Below are 23,013 nucleotides of genomic sequence, written 5' to 3' on the forward strand. Positions count from 1 at the left end.
GAGGGACTCGTCGATGGCGCGCATCGTGGCCTTTGCGATATCCGCTTTGATGCGGCTGAAGGCCTGGCAAGCCTTTGTCGACAGAGGGAAGGTCGTGGTCTGTATTAGGGGGCGGGCCTTGTCTGCGTACTGGGGGACCCACTGGGCGTAGTATGAAAAGAACCCCAGGCAGCGTTTCAGGGCTTTTGGGCAGTGCGGGAGGGGGAATTCCATGAGGGCGCGCATACGTTCGGGGTCGGGGCCTATTATCCCATTGCGCACTACGTAGCCCAGAATGGCTAGCCGATTGGTGCTAAAAACGCACTTGTCCTCGTTGTACGTGAGGTTCAAGGCTTTGGCGGTCTGGAGGAATTTTTGGAGGTTGGCGTCGTGGTCCTGCTGGTCGTGGCCGCAGATGGTTACATTGTCGAGATACGGGAACGTGGCCCGCAACCCATGTTGATCAACCATTCGGTCCATCTCCCGTTGGAAGACAGAGACCCCGTTTGTGACGCCAAAAGGGACCCTTAGGAAATGGTATATTCGCCCGTCTGCCTCGAAGGCTGTGTACTTGCGGTCACTTGGGCGGATGGGGAGCTGATGGTAGGCGGACTTGAGGTCCACGGTGGAGAAGACTTTATATTGGGCAATCCGATTGACCATGTCGGATATGCGGGGGAGAGGGTACGCGTCTAGTTGTGTGTACCTGTTGATGGTCTGACTATAGTCTATGACCATCCTTTCTTTCTCCCCTGTCTTCACTACTACCACCTGTGCTCTCCAGGGACTATTGCTGGCCTGGATTATGCCCTCCTTTAGTAGCCGCTGGACTTCGGACCGAATGAAGGTCCGGTCCTGGGCGCTGTACCATCTGCTCCTAGTGGCGACGGGTTTGCAATCCGGGGTGAGGTTCGCAAACAAGGACGGGGGTTGCACCTTGAGGGTTGCGAGGCCGCAGATAGTGAGTGGGGGTATTGGGCCGCCGAATTTGAACGTAAGGCTCTGTAGATTGCATTGGAAATCTAATCCCAGTGAGGTGGGGGCACAGAGTTGGGGAAGGACGTTTAGTTTGTAGTTTTTGAACTCCCTCCCCTGCACCGTTAGGGTAACTAGGCAGAATCCTTGGATCTGTACGGAGTGGGATCCTGCAGCTAGGGAAATCTTTTGTGCGCTGGGATAGGTGGTCAAGGAACAGCGTCTTACCGTGTCGGGGTGGATAAAGCTCTCCGTGCTCCCGGAGTCGACTCGGCATGGTATCTCGTGGCCGTTTATTAGCACCGTTGTCGTCGTCATCTGGAGTGTCCGGGGCCGTGCTTGATCGAGCGTAATTGAAGCGAGACATGGTTGTAGTAGTGGAGTGGGGTCCGTTGTTGCCGTCCAAGATGGCGTCGGGGATGGACAAAATGGCCGCCCCCATACATCGCACGTGGCTGGGGAGTCACAAGATGGCGGCGGGGGTGGACAAAATGGCCACCCCCACGCGTCGTACAGGTCTGGGGCGGTCCAAGATGGCGGCGCCCTTCCTCCCCTCGTGGTGGCCGGGACCCAAAATGGTGGCGTCTGCGGGTCGCACATGGGGCGCTGGGGGGGCTGGGGAGCGCTAGGACCGCGTGGAGCTCCCTCACCGGGGACAGCGGTGGTCGGGACCCAAGTTGGTGGCGCCGGAGGGTCAGACGTGGGGCGCGGGGTGGGGGTTAGGGGGGCGTTAGGGACGCGCAACACTCCCTCTTCTCCGTGGAGAGTGGTGGCCGGGACCCAAAGCGGTAGCGCCGGCGGGTCATACATGGGGTGCGGGGAGGGGGGTTGGGGAGCGTAAGCGGCGTGCAGGGCTCCCTGTTCTCCCGGGACCGCGGTGGTCGGGACCCAGAGCGGCTGCGCCTGCGGGTCGTACATGGCGTACTGGGGGGGGGTTGGGGCGCGTAAACGGCTTGCAGGGCTCTCTGTTCTCCCGGGACAGCGGCGACCTCGCGGGACCGGCACACAAGCGCGTAATGGCCCTTTTTCCCGCAGCTCTTGCAGATAGCTGCGCGGGCCGGGCAGCGCTGTCGGGGGTGTTTCGCCTGGCCGCAGAAATAACAATGGGCGCCCCTGGTGCGACTTGGCGTTTGTACCGCGCAAGCCTGTGGGGTGTCCGGGGGGGGGGGGGGGGGGTTGTCGCGACGGGTATGTACAGAGCCCAATGGGCTGCCGCGCGGTCGGGGCCATAGGCGCGGGTATTACGCGCGGCCACGTCTAGGGAGGCTGCTAGGGCCCGTGCCTCTGAGAGTCCTAGCGACTCTCTTTCTAGAAGTCTTTGGCGGATTTATATACTATACAGTGAATGGTAGAACCCTCAAGAGTATTGAAAGTCAAAGAGATCTAGGAGTACAGGTCCACAGGTCATTGAAAGGGGCAACACAGGTGGAGAAGGTAGTCAAGAAGGCATACGGCATGCTTGCCTTCATTGGCCGGGGCATTGAGTATAAGAATTGGCAAGTCATGTTGCAGCTGTATAGAACCTTAGTTAGGCCACACTTGGAGTATAGTGTTCAATTCTGGTCGCCACACTACCAGAAGGGTGTGGAGGCTTTAGAGAGGGTGCAGAAGAGATTTACCAGAATGTTGCCTGGTATGGAGGGCATAAGCTATGAGGAGCGATTGAATAAACTCGGTTTGTTCTCACTGGAACGAAGGAGGTTGAGGGGCGACCTGATAGAGGTATACAAAATTATGAGGGGCATAGACAGAGTGGATAGTCAGAGGCTTTTCCCCAGGGTAGAGGGGTCAATTACTAGGGGGCATAGGTTTAAGGTGAGAGGGGCAAGGTTTAGAGTAGATGTACGAGGCAAGTTTTTTACGCAGAGGGTAGTGGGTGCCTGGAACTCACTACCGGAGGAGGTAGTGGAAGCAGGGACGATAGGGACATTTAAGGGGCATCTTGACAAATATATGAATAGGATGGGAATAGAAGGATACGGACCCAGGAAGTGTAGAAGATTGTAGTTTAGTCGGGCAGTATGGTCGGCACGGGCTTGGAGGGCCGAAGGGCCTGGTCCTGTGCTGTACATTTCTTTGTTCTTTATTTGGGAGGAATTCATACCTGCCACAAAAGCATCGCGCATTAACATGTCCGTGTGTTCATTTGCGTTCACCGAAGGGCAGCTGCAGGCTCGTCCCAAAATCAGCAGCGCGGCGTAGAATTCGTCCATCGATTCTCCGGGACCTTGCCGCCTCGTCGCGAGCTGGTAGCGAGCGTAGATTTGGTTGACTGGGCGGACATAGAGACTTTTCAGTGCTGCGAACGCCGTCTGGAAATCCTCCGAGTCTTCGATGAGGGAGAAGATCTCCGTGCTCACCCTCGAGTGCAGGACCTGTAGTTTTTGGTCTTCTGTGACCCGGCCGGTGGTCGTTCTGAGGTAGGCCTCCAAGCAAGTCTGCCAGTGCTTGAAGGCTGCTGCCGCGTTCACTGCGTGGGGGCTGATCCTCAGGCATTCCGGAATGATCCTGAGCTCCATAGTCCTTTTTAGGCATGCTTAATAAATTGTAGCGCACAAAGACTCCGTGAGACGAATAGAGTGAAGTCGATGAGGCTTTATTAAGCGTGTCTGTTCCCCCGCAGCTCAATAGTAGAATGGCCTGCGGGGGAGGACTCCGGCTTCTTATACTCTGCCTTCAGGGCGGAGCTAGAGGTCAACGGCCAACCAGGACCCGGGATCTGTCAGCCAATGACATTAGGGCTTCCAGTCCCACATGACCCCCAATACATACTACCACAATGTACGAGGCAAGTTTTTTACACAGAGGGTAGTGGGTGCCTGGAACTCGCTACCGGAGGAGGTGGTGGAAGCAGGGACGATAGTGACATTTAAGGGGCAACTTGACAAATACATGAATAGGATGGGAATAGAGGGATACGGACCCACAAAGTGTAGAAGATCGTAGTTTAGTCGGGCAGTATGGTCGGCACGGGCTTGGAGGGCCGAAGGGCCTGTTCCTGTGCTGTACATTTTGTTGTTCTTTGTTCTTTGAAATCGTGACCTCTCCGTGGTCCAAAGTAGGTGGAGACCTTTTTCATGCCATGGGGCGTGACTACGTATTCCTGGTCGACTACTTCTCCAGTTACCCAGATGTGGTGAAACTGTTCAACTTCACATCGAAGGCGGTCATCAAAGCCTGCAAAGAAAGGTTCGCCAGGCACGGGATACCGCTCATGATAATGAGCGACAATGGTCCATGCTTTTACAGCCAAGACTGATCTGATTATGCACAGTCCTACAACTTCCGTCACGTTACCTCCAGTCCCTACTACCTGCAATCAAACGGGAAGGCCGGGAAAGGGGTCCATATTGTTAAGCGGTTGCTGTGCAAAGCTGCAGATTCAGGCTCCGACTTCAACCTGACAATGCTGACATACAGGGCAACCCCACTGTCCACTTGGTTGTCTCCAGCGCAGATGCTCATGAATCGCACTCTGAGGACCACAGTTCCAGCCATCCATGTTCCAGACCTTGACCACCTCACGATACTACAAAAAGTGCAGCAGTCCCGGGCCCAACAGAAGGCCACATATGATGCTCATGCCACGGATTTACCTGAGCTGGCTCCGGCCGATCATGTTCGCGTCCAGTTGCCTGAGTGCGGTTGGTCAGCCACAGCTGCTGTTGTCAAACAAGTTGCCCCAAGGTCTTTTACTGTTCGCATGGCTGATGGCTCCCTGCTACGGCGCAACAGACGGGCATTGCGAAGAGTTCTACGCCCACCAACTGACCGCAGTGCTCTGCCGGCTATCATGCTTCCTCCGGACGTACCCTGCCACGAGGCCACCGATCTGCCAGCGATCCTGCTGGCCCACGCGACCACCGCAATGGCAGCGATCCCACCTCTCCACGTGCAGGTGGCTCCTGATCCACCTCTGCGCGATCGACAAGAATTCGTCGCCCGCCACAAAGACTGAATCTGTCGACATTAACTTATGTAAATTTTTGTGACTGAATCCATCGACTTTATTTTAGTAAATATTGCTTAGTTTGCCATGTATCTGCACTATCGACACCTTCCCATGTATATACGTTTGTTCAATCACCGTTTGTATATAGTCAGGCATATATATATATATACACACCTCAGTATTTATTTAACTCAAAGAAAAAAGGGGGAGATGTCATAATATCCAGTCATGTATATAATGAGATGCAGACAGGCAGTGATTGACACATAGGATGACCAGTAAGCATATAACACAGCACAGCCAATCACCAGACAGGACACTGCCACTATAAAGCCAGAGGGCATTAGGTTTTCCACCCTCTCGGGACCCAGCGACTGAGACAGTCAGAGTCCACGAGCTAGCAAGCACAAACACCATGCGGTAGCTAGTAAGTCTGGTCAGGCTACTACAAGGTCACTAGTCAGATCAGTATAGTGTCGACCCACAGCTGAATATGTACAGCAGTTCATCTAGTTGAATAAAACAGTGTTGGATCTTCTCCTGTGTTAGACGTCTGTTTCTAACTTCCCTGCATCGAGTGCAGTCCACATCGAACCAACCTGCCGAACACATCATGGTACCAGAGTGATATTGATCTTGACGAACCTACCTCGAGTGAATCAGACCAGCAAGCAGCCATCCAGCGAAATGGAAAACATCCAGCCTCCTCCGCAACTCCACATCTCCAGCAACCTCGGCGCCAACTGGAAAATCTTCAAGCAAAAGTTCCTCTTGTACAGCGAGGCCTCCGACCTCGAGGCAGCATCGGATGCCAGGAAGATGGCACTATTTCTCTCCACTGCGGGAGACCTCGCCATCCATATCTACAATTCGCTTTCAAAGAACAAAGAAATGTACAGCACAGGAACAGGCCCTTCGGCCCTCCAAGCCCGTGCCGACCATGCTGCCCGACTAAACTACAATCTTCTGAAAGGACCAAGAACGTTCGCCAACGGCAAAGACGAGACGAAATTCAAAACAGTCCTGCTGAAGTTCGACAGCCACTGCGACGTTGAGGTGAATGAGAGCTTTAAACGGTACATCTTCCAGCAGAGGCTTCAGGGTAAGGATGAACCTTTTCAGTCCTTCTTGACCCATCTCCGCATCCTAGCGCAGTCATGTAACTATGACTTGACGGCTGATTCCATGATCCAGGATCAGATTGTTTTCGGGGTCCACTCCGACCCCCTGCGGCAGCAGCTCCTTAAAATCAAACAGTTGACCCTCTCTGTCGCTATCGAGACATGCGTTGTCCATGAGCATGCCAAGAATCGTTACTCCCACATCAGGGCGGCAGAACCTGCAAAGCTGGCCTCCCACGAGACAGAAAGGGTGCAGGCCATTGCACAGATGCAGGTCCTGAGCATCGAGGAGAGTGGCCGATTCGCACACTTTTCTCGGATCCCTACGCATGCGCGCCACGACCGAGTGGACGACGAAACCGAAAACCCGACTGCGCAGGTGCGTACGTCGGACGACCACACTGCGCATGCGCGATGGCGCACGGAATGTGCTGACGTCAACATCATGATGTGTCTGAATTGTGGCTCCGCCCACTTAAAGCGGCAATGTCCGGCAAGAGGATGCTGATGTCTCCAAGCATGGCCACTACACAGCCCTCTGCAGATCCGCTCCACCGCTCAGCAGCCAGCGATCCCAGCTGCGGCGCAGAAGTATCCGCTCAATACAACAAGACATGGCAGATTCTGATCCCGACAGCCCAATGGACCCTGATGCTGAATGCCTCAAGTCTCCAAATTCACAACAGATACAACCTGGGCAGTCAGACATCCATGGACTCTTTGAGGAACACCCCAGGATGGCCGGCTGGCTCCTGAGATATAGGGAGTAACCGCTGAGGGCAGTACAGAGGTCAGAGACTGAAGCAGAGACCCAATATAATGAGGCCGATGTGACCACTCGAGCTGCCACTGAGCGGTGCATTGGACTGTTTAAAATGCGCTTCCAATGCCTAGACCGCTCTGATAGTGCCATGCAGTACACCCCCGGAGGGTCGTCCACTTTGTGGTGGTCTGCTGTGTCCTCCACAGCCTGGCACAGAAATGGGGTGACGTACTGGAGGTGGAGGAGGATGAGGATCATGTAGCCACCGAGGAGGGGGAAGAGGAGTATGAGGACGAGGGCAAGGATGAGGAGGAGGCACCGGACCAGCTGGAGAATGATCCCAGGAAGGAACCAGGGGACCAGAAGCTGCAGGACAGGCAGCAGCAGTGAGGTTCCGGCAAGCCCGGAGGGCCAGGGAGGCCCTCATACTCGCCCGATTCACATAGAATGTGGCCTGGTCCATCATCGCTACCTTACCCACCCACCCACCTGTATTTCCGACCTACCCAGATTCTGTGTTACATCAATCCAGGGTGCAGGGACTGTGTTGGCACCGTCAGTGGGTCACTGTCGAGGGCAGGAGGGTGATGATAACCCGCAGAGAGCTGAGCGCTGGTGCTCCTCAATCTATGCCATAGTCGGACCCCCGCATGTCTGCCGAGTGCCCGCTCACACCCATCACCAATACATGTTGGGCCTAGGGGGATGGTTGGGGGCATTGCTGGCGAGATGGGCCAAGGGTTTGGAGGTAGGCCCGTATTGCGGAAGAAAATGACAGAGGCATCATACAGCTTGTTGTAAAGGGTTTTTAATGTTTCACAAGTGTCCAACATTGGCCCACTCTTCAGATGGTGCGGCTCCACTCTCTCCACCACTTCCTCAGCCTCTACCTAATCCCCTCCTCCACTCTCCCAGTGCCCTTTCAGTGATCCCCAACGTGCTTTGCCTTCCTTGCTCTACTATTCTATCTAGATGTGCCCCCAGGATGCACATCAGAGGTGGAGGAAGTCAGTTGCTTACTCTGCCCCATGGTCTTTGACGCCCCTGGCTGGCGTGCTGTGGGGGCTCTGGGGCCGGAGGCCCCGGCACACTTGTCAATGGCACATGCATAGCCTTGCCACCCTGTCCCATGTGCTGGCTGCGAGACGCAGCATCGTCAGAGGGGTGGAACTCGGGGCGAGCTGACGGCCACCAGCCCCACTCCATGGGACAGGTCTGGGTAGGCACGCAGCACCCCCTCCTCCCAGTCGGTGCCCATCGGGCCCTGGGGTTCACCTCGGGACAGAGAGGCAGCTGGATCGAGCTCCGGCTGCCCCTGTATCATCTGGCTCTTTCAGCCCTGACGGCTTCCCAATATCTGCCCATCGCGTCGACGCCCTCGGCGATGCGTCACGGTGGCACAGTAGTTAGCACTGCTGCCTCATAGCGCCAGGGACCCGGGTTCAATTCCAGTCTCGGGTAACTGTCTGTGTGGAGTCTGCACATTCTCCCCGTGTCTGCGTGGGTTTCCTCCGAGTGCTCCAGTTTCCTCCCACAGTCCAAAGTAGTGTAGGCTAGGTGGATTGGCCATGCTAAATTGCCCCTTACTGTTCAGGGATGTGCAGGTTAGGTTGTGGGATTATGTGACTAGGTAGGGGTAGACGCTTGTAAATGGCAGAGTGCTCATTCGAAGGGTCAGTGCAGACTCGATGGGCCGAATGGCCTCCTTCTGCACTATAGGGATTCTATACAATTCTATAAAGCTCTTCAGTGATTGGGACATGCTCTGCAGTGCCTCAGCAATGCCCACCTGTGACTGGGACAAGCTCCTCAATGCCTCAGTCATGCCCATCTGAGGCAAGGATATGTCCCCCAGGACCTCATCAAGGTCATCCTGGTTCTAGGTCACATCCCCCAGCTAGTCCGACATTCTACTGAGGCCGACTGCGTGAAGCCTTAGATGCCTCCACTAATACTGTTGGCGTTGTGCACCAAGCTCTCCACTGCGGTTGCCACCCTAGCAGTGTTGGCCTCAGTGCCACACATTGCCGGCGACATCTCCGGCACCCGTAGCCTCAGGGACTCCTCCAATCACCTATGAACCGGCCGCAGTGTCGTTGACATCTCCCTCTGAATGTCCCGGCCGCTCCCTAACATCTCCATCAGCTCCAGGATAGTCTGATCCTTCAGCTCAGCATCTAGCGGGACCCAGCTGAGTCCTGGAATCCAGCAGACCTCCGAGTGCTGTCTCACCTGGGCATTACTGCCTCCACCTGATGTGTATCAGTGACTGTGTGGTGCTCACCAGATTGTGCCCCAGGAGCCTAAAGTTGCCCGTCTCTGTGTGGCTCTGCACTGGTGGAGGGTGGGTATGAAAGCTGTGATGGGTCGATTGTGGCATTGGTCTCACGGGAGGCAGGGGATCGGGCCACCCTGGATGGGCTGGCACTGTTGGGTGGAGGACCTGTGGGAAAATGGACATGTGGTCAGTGGGAGGGATGGGCATTAACAACTCACATGTGTCAGGTCCTCCGAGTGGCCCGGTGGAGCCTCATCTCTGCAGCGTGCAGCAACCTCCGCACTGGTGACATCTCTGTCCTCAGCCACATCCATCACCTCTAGGGCCCGTTCCTCGAAGGTCGTGAGGATTCTTGGCACCCCATTGTCACTCTGGGCCCTCTCCCGACAATTGTGGGCGAGCTTCTCCTGTGGAGATACAGAGAGGGCATCGTTAGTCACACATGCAATTCACAGTGGTTGGGGGGGGAGGTACGGTGGGGATTGATGGTGAAGGGAGGTTTCGGGGGGCTGACGGAAGATTTGGAGGTTTGGGGGGTCTGCTTGCATGGGGGCGGAAAGTTCGGAGGCCAGGGTGGGGGGAGCCATGGTGTCAACTGACCTGCACTGCCCAGTGTAGGTCGTTGACCTTCTTGCGGCACTGGAGGCCAGTCCTCCTTGTCATGCTGCCCAAGCTGCCATTTTGCCCCAGGCGGCACTGGCTGCCCTATGACTCACCCTCCAGTACCTTTGGGGGAATAGGACATCTCTCCTGGCCTTCACCTCATCTAGGAGCGTCCCCAGGTCTGCATCTCCAAACTTTGGGGCCAGGTGCCTTGGCGCCATGGCTGTGAGCTGAGTGGGGTTGGCTGTGCAAATGCTGTTTGACCTTGTTAGCGGGGTGGCTGACGAGCACGGTCGTAGGTAGAACTAATGAGGTTTTTGCATCACTATCAGAAGAGGTATCGGGGGATAATGATGAGATGTGAAAAACCATATGCAGTGCATGTGAACTTGTTCCAGAAGGTTACAGACAAAAGTTTAGAAATCTAAGGAAACAACCAGGTATGCCTTTGATAGGTGGGTAAGAGCATTTAAAATAGACCAGATTCACTTTCTGCAGTCGTGAGAACTCATGTGGAAGAGCAAAGAGCTAAAACTGCTAGACTGGCAGCAGGACTGGCAGATGATTTTGAATTAGTTCACAAAGAAAAGTCTGTTTCTCAACATCAATTTCAGTCTGTGAAGGATAGAGACTGGGAAAATGAGAAATTCACAGATGGTCAATGCAAAGGAGGTTTAGTTGGTGATGTTAAGGAGAGTGTGCCTCAGAGTAAAAAGGAAACCATTTGATAGTGGAAGAGAGATAAGAAAACTTAAGTGATTTCATTGCAATAAATTTGGACATGTGCAGTATAGGTGGCTCAAGAAAACTACTAGGAAAACAGACTAGTTAAAACAAGATAAGGATGTGGGGTTTATTAAGTGGGAAGAAAAATAATTGTCCCAGTGGAAGAGGTACAACAGAGTGTACAGCCTGTTCAGAGGTTGATTGATAAGCAGATACCAGAACTTTTTAAGGATTTTCTTTGTGAGGGTAAGGTTTACTCATGTGTACAAGATGGCATAGGTAAGGAAATTAAGAACTTAAGGGGTACAGGAGCAAATCAATCATTAATAGTGAGAGATAATGAGATATGTAGTTGGCACAAGTATTGCCATAAAAGGTGGTAATATGTGGAATTAATGGTGAACGGAGCAATGTGCCACTATGAAAGGTAAGGTTAAAGAATCCGTAAAAAGTGCTGAAGTGGAGGTAGAAGTAATAGAAAAATTACCTTTTTCAGGCTTGCAATTTATCCTAGATAATGATATAGCTGGGTCACAGGTGGGTGTGCAGCCTGCTGTGGTTGAAAAGCCAGTGGAAAGTCAAACAGCTGAGGTGTTGCAGAAGTATATCCTAGAGTGTTTCCTGGTTGTATGGTGACAAGATCACAAAACCATTGGTTGAGACAGGAGGAAGAGAACTTGAGGAGTGCCGATAGGGAGGTTGAAGTTCAGTTATCAGAAACCATATTTGATCAGCTATTTGATACCGAACAATAGGTAGTGGATGAAGTGGATATCTTTAGCTCAAACAAGTTGGTTGAATTTCAGCAGCAAGATTCAGAGATAAAGCAGTTGTATCAGAAAGCATATACAGAAATAGAATCTGAATGTATACATAGAACATAGAACATAGAACATTACAACGCAGTACAGGCCCTTTGGCCCTCGATGTTGCGCCGACCTGTGAAACCACTCTAAAGCCCATTTACACTATTCCCTTATCGTCCATATGTCTATCCAATGACCATTTGAATGCCCTTACTGTTGGCGAGTCCACTACCGTTGCAGGCAGGGCATTCCACATCCTTACTACTCTCTGAGTAAAGAACCTACCTCTGACGTCTGTCTTATATCTATCTCCCCTCAATTTAAAGCTATGACCCCTCGTGCTAGACATCACCATCCGAGGAAAAAGGCTCTCACTGTCCACCCTATCCAATCCTCTGATCATCTTGTATGCCTCAATTAAGCCACCTCTTAACCTTCTTCTCTCTAATGAAAACAGCCTCAAGTCCCTCAGCCTTTCCTCATAAGATCTTCCCCCCATACCAGGCAACATTCTGGTAAATCTCCTCTGCACCCTTTCCAATGCTTCCACATCCTTCCTATAATGCGGTGACCAAAATTGCACGCAATACTCTAAATGCGGCCGCACCAGAGTTTTGTACAGCTGCAACATGACCTCATGGCTCCGAAACTCAATCCCTCTACCAATAAAAGCTAACACACCATACGCCTTCTTAACAACCCTCTGAACCTGAGTGGCAACTTTCAGGGATCTATGTACATGGGCACCGAGATCTCTCTGCTCATCCACACTGCCAAGAATCTTACCATTAGCCCAGTACTGTGTCTTCCTGTTATTCCTTCCAAAATGAATCACCTCACACTTTTCTGCATTAAACTCCATTTGCCACCTCTCAGCCCAGCGCTGCAGCTTATCTATGTCCCTCTGTAACTTGTAACATCCTTCCGCACTGTCCACAACTCCACCGACTTTAATGTCATCTGCAAATTTAGTGTCACCCATCCTTCTACGCCCTCCTCCAGGTCATTTATAAAAATGACAAACAGCAGTGGCCCCAAAACAGATCCTTGTGGTACACCACTAGTAACTGGACTCCAGTCTGAACACTTCCCATCAACCACCACCCTTTGTCTTCTTCCAGCTAGCCAATTTCTGATCCAAACTGCTAAATCTCCCTGAATCCCATGCTTCCGTATTTTCTGCAGTAGCCTACCGTGGGGAACCTTATCAAATGCTTGACTGAAATCCATATACACCACATCAACTGCCTTACCCCCATCCACCTGTTTGGTCACCTTCTCAAAGAACTGAATAAAGTTTGTGAGGCACGACCTACCCTTCACAAAACCGTGTTGAATATGTCTAATTATTCCTTTGCAGATGATTATACACCTTATCTCTTATAAACCTTTCCAAGATTTTGCCCACAACAGAAGTAAGGCTCACTGGTCTATAGTTACCGGGGTTGTCTCTACTCCCCTTCTTGAACAAGGGGACAACATTTGCTATCCTCCAGTCTTCTGGCACTATTCCTGTTGACAAAGATGACTTAAAGATCAAAGCCAAAGGCTCAGCAATCTCCTCCCTAGCTTCCCAAAGAATCCTAGGATAAATCCCATCCGGCCCAGCGGACTTATCTATTTTCACCCTTTCCAGAATTGTTAACACCTCCTCCTTATGAACCTCAAGCCCTTCTAGTCTAGTAGCCTGAATCTCAGTATTCTCTTCAACAACATTGTCTTTTTCCTGTGTGAATACTGATGAAAAATATTCATTTAGCACCTCTCCTATCTCCTCGGACTCCAAGCACAACTTCCCACTACTGTCCTTGACTGGCCCTACTCTTACCCTCGTCATTCTTTTATTCCTGACATATCTATAGAAAGCTTTAGGGTTATCCTTGATCCTACCTGCCAAAGACTTCTCATGCCCCCTCTTGGCTCTTCTTTAGGTCCTTCCTAGCTAACTTGTAACTCTCGAGCACCCTTACTGAACCTTCATGTCTCATCTTTACATAAGCCTCCTTCTTCCTCTTGACTGCCTTAGTAAACCACGGTTCCCTTGCTCGACCAATTCCTCCCTGCCTGACAGGCACATACTTATCAAGGACACGCAGTAGCTGTTCCTTGAATAAGCTCCACATTTCCATTGTGCCCATCCCCTGCAGTTTTCCTCTCCATCCGATGCATCCTAAGTCTTGCCTTATCGCATCATAATTACCATTCCCCCAGATATAACTCTTGCCCTGCGGTATATACCTATCCTTTTCCATCACGAAAGTAAATTTAATCGAATTGTGGTCACTATCACCAAAGTGCTCACCTACCTCCAAATCTAACACCTGTCCTGGTTCATTACCCAGTACCAAATCCAATACGGCCTCGCCTCTCGTTGGCCTCTCTACATACTGTATCAGGAAACCCTCCTGCACACATTGGACAAAAAGGGACCCATCTAAAGTACACGAACTATAGCGTTTCCAGTCAATATTTGGAAAGTTAAAGTCCCCCATCACAACTACCCTGTTGCTTTCGCTCCTATCCAGAATCATCTTTGCAATCCTTTCCTCTACATCTCTGGAACTTTTCGGAGGCCTATAGAAAACCCCTAACAGGGTGACCTCTCCTTTCCTGTTTCTAACCTCAGCCCATACTACCTCAATTGACGAGTCCTCATCAAACGATCTTTCTGCCACCGTAATACTGTCCTTGACTAACAATGCCACCCCTCCCCCTCTTTTACCACCTTCCCTGAGCTTACTGAAATATCTAAACCCCGGCACCTGCAACAACCATTCCTGTCCCTGCTCTATCCATGTCTCCGAAATGGCCACAACATCGAAGTTCCAGGTACCAACCCATGCCACAAGTTCACCCACCTTATTCCGGATGATCCCGGCATTGAAGAAGACACATTTTCAACCACCTTCCTGCCTGCCGGTACACTCCTGCAACTTTAAACCTTACTCCTGACCTCACTACTCTCAACTTCCTGTGTACTGGAGCTACAATTCAGGTTCCCAAGCCCCTGCTGATCTAGTTTCAACCCTCCCGAAGAGCATTTGCAAATTTCCCCCCCAGGATATTGGTACCCCTCTGGTCCAGGTATAGACCATCCCGTTTGTAGAGGTCCCACCGACCCCAGAATGAGCCCCAGTTATCCAGAAATCTGAAACCCTCCCTCCTGCACCATCTCTGTAGCCACGCGAATGTAATAACACAAGAGTGTTATTACATTCAAAGTAATATATTAACAAGTAAATGGAGGTTTTACATATTCAAGCAGATGAGAAATTGGCAGAGGTTCATCAGGTGGTATTACTGGTGGGTTATAGAAAGGAGGTTTTGCAGGAGGACATGAGGTTCCAGTCGGGGGTCATTTCGGGGTAAGAGAAACTCAGGCAAAAATACAAAAATATTTTTATTGGACTGGACTGTATAAGGATGTAGTTGAATTTTGCCGTACATGCCACACATGTCAGGTCATAGGGAAACCTCAGGTGGTAATCAAACCAGTATCTTTAATCACCATTCCAGCATTTAAGGAACCTTTTACTAGAATCCTAATTGATTTTGTGGGGCCCCTGTCTAAAACAAAATATGGGAATCAGTACCTGTTGACCATAATGAATATGTTTATTAGATTTCCGAAGGCTATTCCATTGAGAAACATTACAGCTAAGAGGAGTTAACCAAATTGTTTACTAGACATGGATTACCAAAGAAATTCAATCAGATCAGGGATCTAATTCTACATCGGAGTTACGGATAGCTTAGTAATAAAGCAATTCAACTCAATGGCGTACCATCCGGAATCACAAGGGGCATTAGAAAGACGGCATCAACCTCAAAAGACCATGTTGAGGGCCTGTAGCTAGGATTATCCAGAGTATTGGGATAAAGGAATTCGAATTGCAATTAGGGATGCACCTAATGGGTCAACTAAATTTAGTCCATTCAAATTGATTTTTGGTCATGAGGTGAGCGGACCACTAAATTGATCAAAGAGAAATTGGTGAGTCAGCGGTTGGAGACTACCTTGTTGGACTATGGATCAAAACCGAGGGCTGGGGAGTTGGCTAAAAAAAACTTTAAAATTGTCACAGCATGTGATGAAAAAAGAGGTGGATAAGAATCAAAAATTTGTACTTTTGTTAGTGGGGAGAAAGTACTAGTACTGTTACCAATTGTAGGTGAACCATCAAAAGCAAGATTTAGTGGGCCTTATCAAATCGAAAGAAAATTGAGTGCAGTAAATTATTTGATAAGAACGCCAGACAGGAGGAAACTCACAGAGTGTGCCATGCTCAAAAGGTATTTTGATAGATAAGTAAAGAAGGAAGAGGTTTTAGTCATTGTAACTCAGGGAGCAGAGATAAATTGAGATGATTGACATTCCTCAAATTAAATTGTAAAATGAGGAAGTATTAAGAAATTGAGATAAATTATTGACCGACCTTCCGGAAGAAAATCAAAATGGACGAAATGAGGTATTACAATCACATAGAGCTATATGTGGGAATAAATTGGGAAGTACAAAAGTAATTGTGCATGATGTAGATGTAGGAAATGCTATTCCCACTAAACAACATCCATACAGGCTCAATCCACTAAAATTAGCACAGGTACAAAAGGAGATTAACAGTATGCTTAAGGATGATATCATCCATCGGTCTGGGCCCCAATCTGTGATAATCAACGGTTTGCCACGGGGAGTATGGACGGGGGGTTGCAGTTATGGCGGCTAGCGGGATTGAGAGGATGGGGGATATGTTCATAGAGGGGAGCTTTCTGAGTATGAGGGCGTTGGAGGAAAAGTTTAGGTTGGTGAGGGGAAACAAATTCAGGTTTGCAGGTGCGGGACTTCCTTCGTAAACAGGTGTCAACCTTCCCGCTCCTACTGCTAGGGGGGATTCAGGACAGGGTAGTTTCCAGAGGGTGGGTAGGAGAAGGGAGCATCTCAGACATTTATAAGGAGCTAATGGGGTCAGAGGAGACGCAGTCCGAGGAGCTGAAACGCAAGTGGGAGGAGGAGCTGGGAGGTGAGATAGAGGATGAGTTGAGTAGAGTCAACACGTCCACAACATGTGCCAGGCTCAGCCTGATACAATTTAAGGTTGTTCACCGGGCTGACATGACAGTGGCCTGGATGAGCAGATTCTTTGGGGTGGAGGACAGGTGCGCAAAATGTGCGGGAGGACCGGCGAACCATGTCCACATGTTTTGGACATGTCCAAAGCTTAGGGGATTTTGGCTGGGGTTTGCGGACGTCATGTCCACGACGTTCAAAATATGGGTGACGCTGAGTCGAGAGGTGGCGATTTTCGGGGTGTCAGATGACCCGGGAATCCAGGAGGAGAAAGAGGCAGACGTTCTGGCCTTTGCTTCCCTGGTAGCCCGGAGACGGATACTATTAGCATGGAGGGACTCAAAGCCCCCAAAGTCGAGCCTGGCTATCGGACATGGCTAGCTTTTTCTGTTTGGAGAAAATCAAGTTCGCCTTGAGAGGGTCACAGTTAGGGTTCACCCGGAGGTGGTAACCGTTCGTCGACTTCTTTGCGTGAAATTAATCGTCAGCAGATGGGGGAGGGGGGAAAGGGAGTAGTTTAGATTAGAGTAGGGGGTCAATAAGGGTGGGACCTGTGCAAGAGGTAAATGGCTTTTGCACTCTGTTTCTGGTTTCATGTATATTGTTTATTTTCTTGATGTTACTATACCAAAAATACCTCAATAAAATGTTTATTAAAAAAAGGATGATATCATCAAAGTGAATTGCAACGATTGGAGCTCACCGCTTGTCAAGGTACCAAAACCGAATGGAACACAGCGATTGTGTGTGGATGAAAGAAAAGTCAACGCAGTTACAAAGTCAGATTTGTATCCTATTCCTCATTTGGCAGACTGTGTTGGAAAAGTGGGACAAGCAAATTTTATTACTAAACTTGACTTATTTAATGGATATTGGCCTTATAATGGGATATAAGTACATTTATCAGACAGGGCAAAGGAAGCTTCGGCTTTTGTGACGCCAAATGGTCTGTATCAATTTAAAGTCATGCCAGAAACATTCCAAAGATTCACCAAAATGGTAATTTCTGGATGAAACAATTGTGCAGTGTATATTGTTCAGTCGCACATGGAAGAAGCATTTAGAACATTTAAAAGACTTATTCGATCCACTACAGGAAGCTGAATTGGTGGTAAATGTGGCTAAAAGTGAATTTGCGAACTCAAGTAACATTCTTGGGCCATACAATTGGACATGGTCAGATGACCTCATGGAATGTGAAAACAAAAGCAATTAGAGAGTTTCCAATACTATCAATGAGGAGAGAAGTCCTGATATTTATGGGCATGAATGGTTTATACTGGAAATTCGTGCCAAATTTCAGCAGCATGGTTACTCCACTGACCGAACCTCTGAAAAAGCAAGGAAATTTCAGTGGATGTCGGAATGTCAGGAGGCATTCGATAATCTGAAGACTGTGTTAACCACTGCACCAGTGTTGACACCTAATTATGCCAAACCACTTAAGGTGGCAATTGATGCAAGAATGTGGGTGTTGGTGAAGGAAGACAACAAAAGAATCGAAAGACCAATCAGGTATTTTTCTCGGAAACTAATATTCATCAAAAGAAATATTCGCCATCGAGAAGGAGCCATGAACAAACAAACAAAGAACAATATAGCACAGGAACAGGCCCTTCGGCCCTCCAAGCCTGTGCCGATCACGTGTCCTATCCAGACCAACTGCCTATATCTTTCCATACCCCGTCTGTTCATGTGTCTATCCAGATAAATCTTAAAGGTCACGAACGTATCTGCCTCAATCACCTCACTTGGCAGTGCGTTCCAGGCCACCACCACCTTCTGTGTAAAAACGCCCCCCGCACATCGATACTGAGCCTATTCCCCTTCACCTTGAACTTGTGCCCCTTGTAATTATCATTTTTGCCCTGGGAAAAAGCCTACAACTGTTCACCCTATCTATACCCCTCATAATCTTATAAACTATCAGGTCACCCCTCAGCCTCCATCTCTCTAGGGAGAACAATCCCAGTTTCTTCAATCTCTCCTCAGAGCTAATACCCTCCATACCTGGCAACATCCTGGTAAACCTTTTCTGTACTCTCTCCAAAGCCTCCACGTCCTTCTGGTAGTGCGGTGACCAGAATTGGACACGGTATTCTAAATGTGGCCCAACCAACGTTCTATATAATTGTAACATAATTTTCCAGGTTTTATACTCGATACCCCGTCCTATGAAAGTAAGCACGCCATATGGTTTCTTTACCACCATTTCCACCTGTGCTGCCACTTTTAAGGATCTGTGGATCTGCACGCCCAGATCTCTTTGTCTCTATGCTCCGGATGGTTCTACCATTTATTTTATAGCTTCTGCTGAATTGGATCTACCAAAATGCATCATCTTGCATTTGTCTGGGGTAAATTCCATCTGCCATTTCTCTGCCAATTTTGCAGCCTATCTATATCCTGTTGTACTTTCTGACAATCTTCACCACTATCCACAACTCCTGCAATCTTAGTATCATCAGCAAACTTGCTAATCAGACCTGCTACGTTTGCTTCCAAGTCATTTATCTATATTACAAAGAGCAGAGGTCCCAGTACTGAGCCCTGTGGAACACCACTAGTTATAGACCTCCCTTCGGAAAAACACCCTTCCACTGCTACCCTCTGTCTTCTATGGCCAAGCCAGTTCAGAATCCATCCAGTTAGTTCACCCCTGACCCCATGTGATTCAATCTTTTGACCCAACCTGCCATGAGGGACCTTAACGAATGCTTTACTAAAGTCCATGCAGACACAATCCACAGCCCTTCCCTCATCAATCATGTTTGTCACCTCCTCAAAAACTAAATTAAATTAGTGAGACATGACCTCCCTTGTATAAAACCACGCTGTCTGTTGCTAATAAGATCATTCACTTCCAAATTTTGGTTTGCACGGAGTGCTGAATTTGGGTGCATTTGAGTGCTATAGTGAGAGTTTGGTGACTGAGGGAGTTCGGTGAGGAGGGAAGAAGTTGCTCCTTTCATTTCATTTCCTACATTTCCTCAAAGAGCGTGAAAAGAGCCGGGAGTTTACAGAGAATGCAGCTGACTGGGAGCAGAGTCGGAGGGCGGAGTTCCAGTTGGTCCACAGGACAGCGATATTCTGTAAGATAAGAGGGGATGGAGGCTAGGGCAGATGCATGCTCCTCCTGTAGGATGTGGGTGGTGAGGGATACCACCGGTATCCTATACCTGACTATACCTGCGGGAAGTGCACCCAACTCCAGCTCCTCAGAGACCGTGTTAGGGAACTGGAGCTGGATGAACTTTGGATCATCCGGGAGGCAGAGGGGGCAATAGAGAAGAGTTACAGGGAGATAGCCACACCAAAGGTACAGGACAAGAGTAGCTGGGTTACAGTCAGGGGAAGGAAAATGAACGGGCAGACAGTACAGGGATCCCTCGTGGCCGTTCCCCTTCAAAACAAGTTTACCATTTTGGATGCTGTTTGGGGGGGGGAATTACCTACTGGGGGAAGGTCCTAGTGGCCAGGTCTCTGGCACTGAGTCTGGCTCTGTGGCTCAGAAGGGAAGAGGGAAGAATAGAAAAGCATTAGTAATAGGAGACTCAATGGTTGTGGGAATAGATGGGAGATTCTGTGGTCGCGAGCGAGACTCCCAGAAGGTATGTTGCCTCCCGGGTGCCAGGGATGTCTCAGATCGAGTCTACAGGATTCTTAAGGGGGAGGGGGAGCAACCAGAAGTCGTGATGCACATAGGCACCAACGACATAGCTAAGAAAAGGGATGAGGATCTAAAAAGTGATTTTAGGGAGTTAGCTTGGAAGCTAATGAGAAGGACAAGCAGAGTAGTGATCTCAGGATTGCTACCAGAGCCACGTGCAAGTGAGGCAAGGAACAGAGAGCGAGTGCAGCTGAACACGTGGCTACAGGGCTGGTGAAGGAGGGAAGGCTTCAGGTATTTGAATCATTGGGATATCTTCTGGGGAAGGTGGGATCTGTACATGAAGGGCGGATTGCACCTATACTGGAGGGGCACCAATATCCTGGGTTGGAGGTTTGCTGGAGCTCTTCGGGAGGGTTTAAACTACTTTGACAGGTGGATGGGAACCAGAGCTATGGATCAGAGGATAGGGTGGCTGCTGAACAGGCAGAAATAGTATGCAGCAAGTCTGTGAGGAAGGATAGACAGTTGATAGGGCAATGTTGCACTCAGTGGAATGGGTTAAAGTGTGTCTGTTTCAATGCAAGGTGTGTCAGGAATAAGGGAGATGAACTTAGAGCATGGATCAGTACTTGGAATTACGATGTTGTGGCCATTACGGGGACATGGATTTCAGAGGGGCAGGAATGGTTGTCAGATGTTCCGAGGTTTAGATGTTTTAAGAAGAATAGGGAGGAAGGTAAAAGAGGAGGGGGAGTGGCACTGTAAATTAGGGAGTGCACCAGAGCTGCAGAAAAGGAGGCAGTTGAGGAGGGTTTGTCTACTGAGTCAGTATAGGTGGAAGTCAGAAACAAGAATGGAGCAGTCACTTTATTGGGAGTTTTCTATAGACCCCCCCAATAGCAGCAGAGAGATAGAGGAACCGATTGGGCGGCAGATCTTGGAAAAGTGCAGAAGTAACAGAGTTGTTGTCATGGGTGACTTCAACTTCCCTAATTTTGACATTTATGTTAGTAACAATTCATCAGAGACAATTGATAATACAGACCATAATCCATTAAAGTTTTTGGACAAGTTTAAAAATCAAGACTGTTCAGTTGGAGTTTATTACTCCAACCATTTAAATTATAAACATTTGGCAATTCTTGCAAGACAAACCCCACGAAATGAGACAAGCTATTAAAGTATCGGAATTTTTGCCGAAAACTCCCATTTGGCGAACAGACCCTCCATAAACAGGTCTCTCAGGCATTCTGTCTACACCTCTCGCTGCCTCAGGAAGGCAGATAGCATTGTCAGAGACCACTCCCACCCAGGCTTTGCCTTCTTCCAGATGCTTCCATCAGGCAGAAGGTACAGAAGTCTGAAGACCCGCACCTCCAGACATAGGAACAGCTTCTTCCCCACAGTTACTAGACTCCTCAACAACTCTCCCTCGGTCTGATCTTTTCCCTGTAAGAACACTATTCACGAAGCCCTATGCTGCTCTTGCTCATGTATTTGCTTTGTTTGGCCCCTGTTCCGCACTGTAACCAATCACTATTTGTCGATGTACCATTTGCCAATGTACCCTGTCGATTATTCTTTTTTTGTCTACTATGTACGTACTGTGTACGTTCCCTTAGCTGCAGAAAAATACTTTTCACTGCACTTCAGTGCATGTGACAATCAATCAATCAATCTATCCCCTTCCCTTCCTATATCTTAAAAATCGAATCCAAAATCGACGGCACTACCAAATTATTACTGCATATAGGGGCCAATAATGACATGGCACCCAGCTTGTAATGTTGCCTGAGCTGCCTCAATATCCTCAACGTAGAAATCACAATCGGATTTGAGGTATACTTCACTGGAGAGAATAAGAGTGGCGGCTTCACTAGAGCCCAGAGGCTTGATCCCTTACACAAACAGTGGTTAACACTGCTGTCTCACAGCGGCAGGAATCTGGGTTCGATTACAGCCTTGGCTGACTGTGTGGAGTTTGCACTTTCTCCCTGGGGCTGCGTGGGTTTCCTTCGGGTGCTCCGGTTTCCTCCCACAGTCCAAAGGTGTGCACATTCGGTGGATTGGCCATGCTTAAATTGCCCCTTAGCGTCCAAAAAAAGTTAGGTGTGGTTACTGGAATGGGGTGGGGGCATGGACCTAGGTAGGATGCTCTTTCAGAGGATCGGTGGAGACTCGATGGACTGAATGGCCTCCTTCTGCACTGTAGGGATTCTATGATTCTATGAACTTCTCTCCATCCTTCCCCATAGGTATCCAATTCCCTATATCACCTCAACACCTTCTTCACATTAGCTGCCCAGTAATACATGGTGAAATTGGGTAGTGCCAAGCCCCCTGACTGCTGGCCCCTCTGGAGGTATACCCTGCTAATTCTTGGTGCCTTACCCGCCCATCTGAGGAATTCACTAGCTTGTTCACCTTTGTAAAGAATGATCCAGCAAGAAACATACGGAGGCATTGAAACAAAATAGTAACCTCGGCAGAATGTTCATCTTGATCGTCTGGACTCTACCCACCAGGGACAACGGGAGGCTACCCTACCTCAAATCTGATCCCACCCTACCCAACAGACTTGTAAAGCTTAAATTATGAAGACTTGGCTAATCATATGCCACTTGCATACCCAGATAGTAGAAGCTACCGCTGGCCTGTTGGAAAGGTAATATCCAAGATTAGTTCCCCTCCCGGGGGATTAACGGGAAAATATTCACTCTTTCCCAGGTTTAACTTATAACCCGAGAAAGATCCAAAACTCCTCAGCAGCTTCATAATCTCACCTACAGAGGAGACTGGACCTGTGACATGGTAGCACAGTGTATGGCACTGTTGCTTCACAGGCTTCGATTCCCGGCTTGGGTCACTTTCTGTGCGGAGTCTGCTTGTTCTCCCTGTGTCAGCGTGTGTTTCCGCCGGGTGCTCCGGTTTCCTCCTACAAGTCCCGAAAGATGTGCTTGTTAGGTAATTTGGACATTTTGAATTCTCCCTCTGTGTACCCAAACAGGCGACGGAATGTGGCGACTGGGGAATTTTCACAGTAACTTCATTGCAGTGTTAATGTAAGTCTACTTGTGACAATAATAAAGATTATTATTAGTATTATAAATAGCAGGTCATCAACATGTC

Source organism: Scyliorhinus torazame, chromosome 8, assembly GCF_047496885.1.
Source record: "Scyliorhinus torazame isolate Kashiwa2021f chromosome 8, sScyTor2.1, whole genome shotgun sequence".
Taxonomy (NCBI): domain Eukaryota; kingdom Metazoa; phylum Chordata; class Chondrichthyes; order Carcharhiniformes; family Scyliorhinidae; genus Scyliorhinus; species Scyliorhinus torazame.